The following is a 4,892-nucleotide window of genomic DNA, read 5'->3' as shown; positions in this document are numbered from 1 at the left end:
GAAAGAGGAAAGAAAAAAAAAAGTTGGAGCTTAGAGCTTCTGAACTAGCCAGCTTAGGCAAGTGGTAGGAGCTCTACCCTCAGGACCATTACGATCAGCCTGGGCTGGCTGTGGATGTGGGAGTATTAGAGAGAACAAGTCTGAAATGACAGAGGAGTACAGGAGGCCCCCTCTGGCTTTCGAAGGGTCATTTTTTTCCCCTCACTTGCAAAATTGAAGGGGCAATTGGATGGTTGAACTTTGTAAAATGATCCACCTCTGGTTGTAAAGAATCATATGGTATAGCTAGTAATTCTATTGCACATGTATATGTGTATATATGTGTGGTGTGTGTGTGTGTGTGTGTGTGTGTGTGTGTGTGTGTGTGTATGGAGAGAGGGAGTGTGTGTAGAGAGAGAGAGTGCATTTTCCCTCAGTACCTCCGTATCCATGGGGGACTGGTTCCAGGACCCCTGCAGATACCAAAATACACGGATGCTCAATCCCTTATATAAAAGGGCATTGTATTTGCATATAACCTATGTATATCCTCCTCTATACTTTAAATCATCTCTGGATTACTTTTAATATCTAATACAATGTAGATGCTATATAAATAGATCCCAGCGTGACAAATTCACGTTTTGTTTTTTGGAACTTCCTGAAATTTTTTTCTAGTATTTTAAATCCACAGTTGAATTTGTGGGTGTGGAACTGGTGGATATAGAGGGGAGGGCTGATTATACATCAGGTATCTATAAGTAGCTACAAGGTATCTATAAGTAAGTAAATTAGAATGATTTTTAATTCTTGAAGTGATGAGTTTTCTGGTTCACACAAGTGACAGCGATAGTGTAACCTGGCTGTGTGAGGTAAGTATGGTTGGAGCCATTGGCATCCTGCACTGCTCCTGAGCACTGTGGAGGTAATTTAGGGGGGAGAAGACTCACTGCAATAAAACAGAAACTTTTAATATTCCATTCTTCTGGGAATCCAGGAGTTAATGGTTCTTCCTTTATATGGCAACTCTTTTTTTTTTCTTTTCTTAGCACTTTATCCATTAATTCTAACAAGAGACTGCCACTGTTAAAAAATTCACCAGTGCTTGCAGACAGCATTGGTATTGCAGACTCTCTAAACAAATAGATATTTAAACAATACAGCTTAGAGAAGCGTACAGTACAGCTTAAAGAATAATGCTTGTTGCCTCATATTTTGCTGTGGGATATGCAAGACACTATAAGAAATACTGGCATATTGTCTTCACCCCCCAAAAATACAAGAGACATTTGTTTCTCAAGATTTTTATGGGTATATGTAAATATCTGGAGCGTTATCAAACAGAAAGTTGGATTAATCTGTGTGTGTGTGTGTGTTTATATGTATATACATATGTGGTATGTATGCATATGTATTTGGATACAGATTTGGATAAAACTGTATATTTGTCAGTAGGTATATGTCTGAATACACATGTACCTATATACATAATATATGTGTATCTATAAAAATAATTTTACATCTATAAAGTATACATGTATATATGTAAGAAATGCCTACATTTACATCATTGTTTGTGGATTTCCACATAGCTTCTCTGGCTCAGGCATTCCCAAGCTCTTAAAGTTTTGCTGAACAGGAGGACACATGTCATCTTCATGCTATTGCATGCCTGTCCCCATGGAGGGTGAGGGGTATCGGGGAGACTCAGTGAGTGGCGTCATGGCCTCTCTCTCTTGGATCCCGGGCATACGTGGTGATGCATGTGCAGTGGACTATTCACTCTTACCCTGTGAAGGCCCAAGGGCACTGACCCTGTCTTGAACATCTTCTAGCAATTGATACCTAGCAGTTGATAGCTGTTGGTGAATATTTAGCAGTTATAAACTTTGCTGGATAAAAGGATTCCTTTATAAAGCAGCATGCCTTGCTGATACATTCATTCAATCCCCCTGCAGAACATTAAGCCGAGTGGATCCCCCCATGGATTCTTTATCTGGTTCACCCTAAGGAGAAGCTTATGGTGTGGTGGGGAAGGTGATAAATTGCATCTGAAGGCCTGCACTCCAATTCTGGATTTTAAACTTTTGGTTTGGAAAGTTATTCCACCTCATTTTGGTGAGTTCTTCATCTAAAATATTTACTAATTTATTCAACAGATACACACTAATGGTGTATACACCCATAATTGTGTGCACACTGTATGTGACAAATGGTGCTAGATGTTGGGTATAACTAAACAAAGCAGACATTTAATTGTCACTCTTCAAACTGGGATTCAAGGAAGAAATATAGACAACAAACAAGTGAACAAAAAATAACTATGAATTTATAAATTGTGATAAATCCTCTAAAGAAAAATACACAAGACATAATGATAGATAAAACCATGACTGTTGGATAGTCTGGGAATTTCTTTCTAAGAAGAGAATTCTGAGTATTCTGGTACATAAAAGATACGAAGCATCCATCTGGGTGAAAAGCAGCAGTAAAAGGATTTCAGGGAGGGGAACTAGAAGGAGAAAAGGCCTGAAAGTGAAAAAGAGCTTGGCATGTTCTAGGAACAGCAAGGTGGCTTGTGTGGCTGGCATGGAAAGGAGGGTTTGTGATACAGCTGGAGAAGTAGGAAAGGCCCCATCCTTCAGAACCCTTGAGCCATTAGAGTATAGTCTGGAGGGTAAAACTGAAAGAACTTGCTGGTGGATTGGCTATGGGTTGAGAGAGGGACAAATTAAGAATCGCTTTCAGATTTCTAGCTTCAGTGAGTGAGTAGATGGAAGAGACTGGAACAGGGAAGACAGGAAGGCAAAGGCTTGGGGGAGAAAGGAATCCCTTGCTCGTTGTGATGCTGTAATAGTTGATAAGCCTGTGAAAGGTGCAAGTTGAGACGGTGGTGGATAATTGGATGTGGCCATCAGGAGCTCAGAGGAGCAATCTGAGCCGGAGACTTAGATTTGAGAGTCACCAGGTTGAAAGCCATGGGAAAGATGAGACCACCAGGGAGGATGGCTGAAGAGAGTGACTCTCTCTGCCCTGGGAACCCAACATCTAGAGACTGAGCCAAAGACTGAGCCTGAAGAGAGGCCAGAAATAGACATGGAAGGATTGGTGGGAAATGTGATACTGAGGAAGCCCAGAGGGGTGACTGTTTTGAGAAGGGACTGCTGAGAAGATGACTAAGACGAGGAGAGAAAGGTGACCTTAGGCTGTGGAAGCGTGGAGGTTGTTTGTGATGGTGACAGCAGAAGTCTTGGCATGGTGGTCAGAACAGAAGCCAGATTTGATTGTTAAGAGGAGTTAATGAGAGGTGAGGAAGTAGAGAAAGCTTGTTGTGCAACTCCTAAGAGAAGGTGGTCTTTGAAGGAGAGCAGTCATGGATCTGGGTGGAAGAGGGTATGAGGACCAGGGAAAGCATTCTGAAGACTTGGCAGAATGAGAGCAAGTCTGTGTGTTTTGAAAAGTATCCTGTCCAAAGGGAAAGTTGATGATGTGGGAAGGCGTGGTGGCCGGAGTGGAGTCAAGGAGCTGCCAGTGTGTGTGGAGGGGCAGTGCTACCTGCCGCCCCTCAGAGGGGGTCCATATCTAAAAACACCCAGATTGTGGAGAGCACTCATTACATTAAATTTGACAAAAACAAACAAACAAAGATCTGGCTGTGCATTTACCACGTCCTTGTTCCAACATTAGGTGTTGGGGTTACAGAAAGTTTGGCAAGTCCCTTGTCTAGGTCAGATGTAGTACTCTTCATTGCTTGTCAGCCAAGCGTGTACAGAGGACCCCAGGGAGTCACCAGAAACGACAGCAGATTCAGTGTCTCAGTATGGATCCGTCAGGATCTTACTGCCTGTCTAGACGATTCCATCTTGCTAGTGAAGCTGTAAAGCTCAATACTCCCTGACGTCTCCAGACAAGTGTTTGAGAAGGAGATTTCTTGCTTACATCTGATGGCATTAGTTTTATTCCTTTCTAGAAGAATCCGGTGACTGTCAGAAAGCCATTCACTGGTGTGGTGGGAATACTCAGCTTCCTCTTTAAGGACAGTCAGAAGATGTACCAGATAGTGCACTAGAGCCCTGGATCTGGATTCTGTATTTTTGATCTGGAAAAATACCCTAAGATAAAAGGAAAAGTACAGTATATGGAAGAGGGGTGATAAAATAAAACTATCAGAAAGAGGGTTTAAAATTTGGCTCAGTTTGGATTCTAAGAAATTCTTATATTTCTTAATTCATCAGTAGTAAAATTAGAGGAGTTTATTTTTAAAACAGAATATGTAGAAAAGTTGTGTTCTTGTCTTTTTTTTTTTTACTACTCTCTCTCTCTGTACTTGGCCTGACTGACTACTAGCACAATCAGTGGACCAACTCAAGGCTGCTGGGAATATGGGGTACATCTTATGCTCGTAGATACTGTAGTTTTTGATTGATCAATAGCGTTATCAATACAGTTTATGATTTCTAATACTTTTGCCTGTCCACATGGCAGCACGATGTTTCTCATTAATGTGGTTGCTTCATGACATTGTTGTTTCAATCATAAAGTGTGAACCCCAAAGCCTACAATTTCCCTAACTACCCAGCTTTCAGAAAAATAGTTTCCAAGTTCTGTTACTTCCTATTCACAGACACAACAGGACAGAAAAAAGGTATTTAAAAAAACTGTTTAATTCTCCAAACTGTTTTTCTTTACAAAAGCAATACATATTCATTAAACAATTCAGAAAGTACAAATGAGCAGAAAGAGAGAAATTTCACCCATAATTCGACCACTAGAGTCAAGCAATATATAAATGGTTCTAATAGGTAACTAAAAGGGTCATACAGAAAAATGTTTTGTAAACTTAGATTTTTACTTAATATGACAGCTTTAACATTCTTGTGTCATTAAATATTTCAAAGATTATCTACACTCTT

Source organism: Lipotes vexillifer, unplaced genomic scaffold (genome assembly GCF_000442215.2).
Source record: "Lipotes vexillifer unplaced genomic scaffold, Lipotes_vexillifer_v1.1 scaffold777, whole genome shotgun sequence".
Classification (NCBI taxonomy): domain Eukaryota; kingdom Metazoa; phylum Chordata; class Mammalia; order Artiodactyla; family Lipotidae; genus Lipotes; species Lipotes vexillifer.
This window is presented reverse-complemented; position numbering follows the sequence as displayed.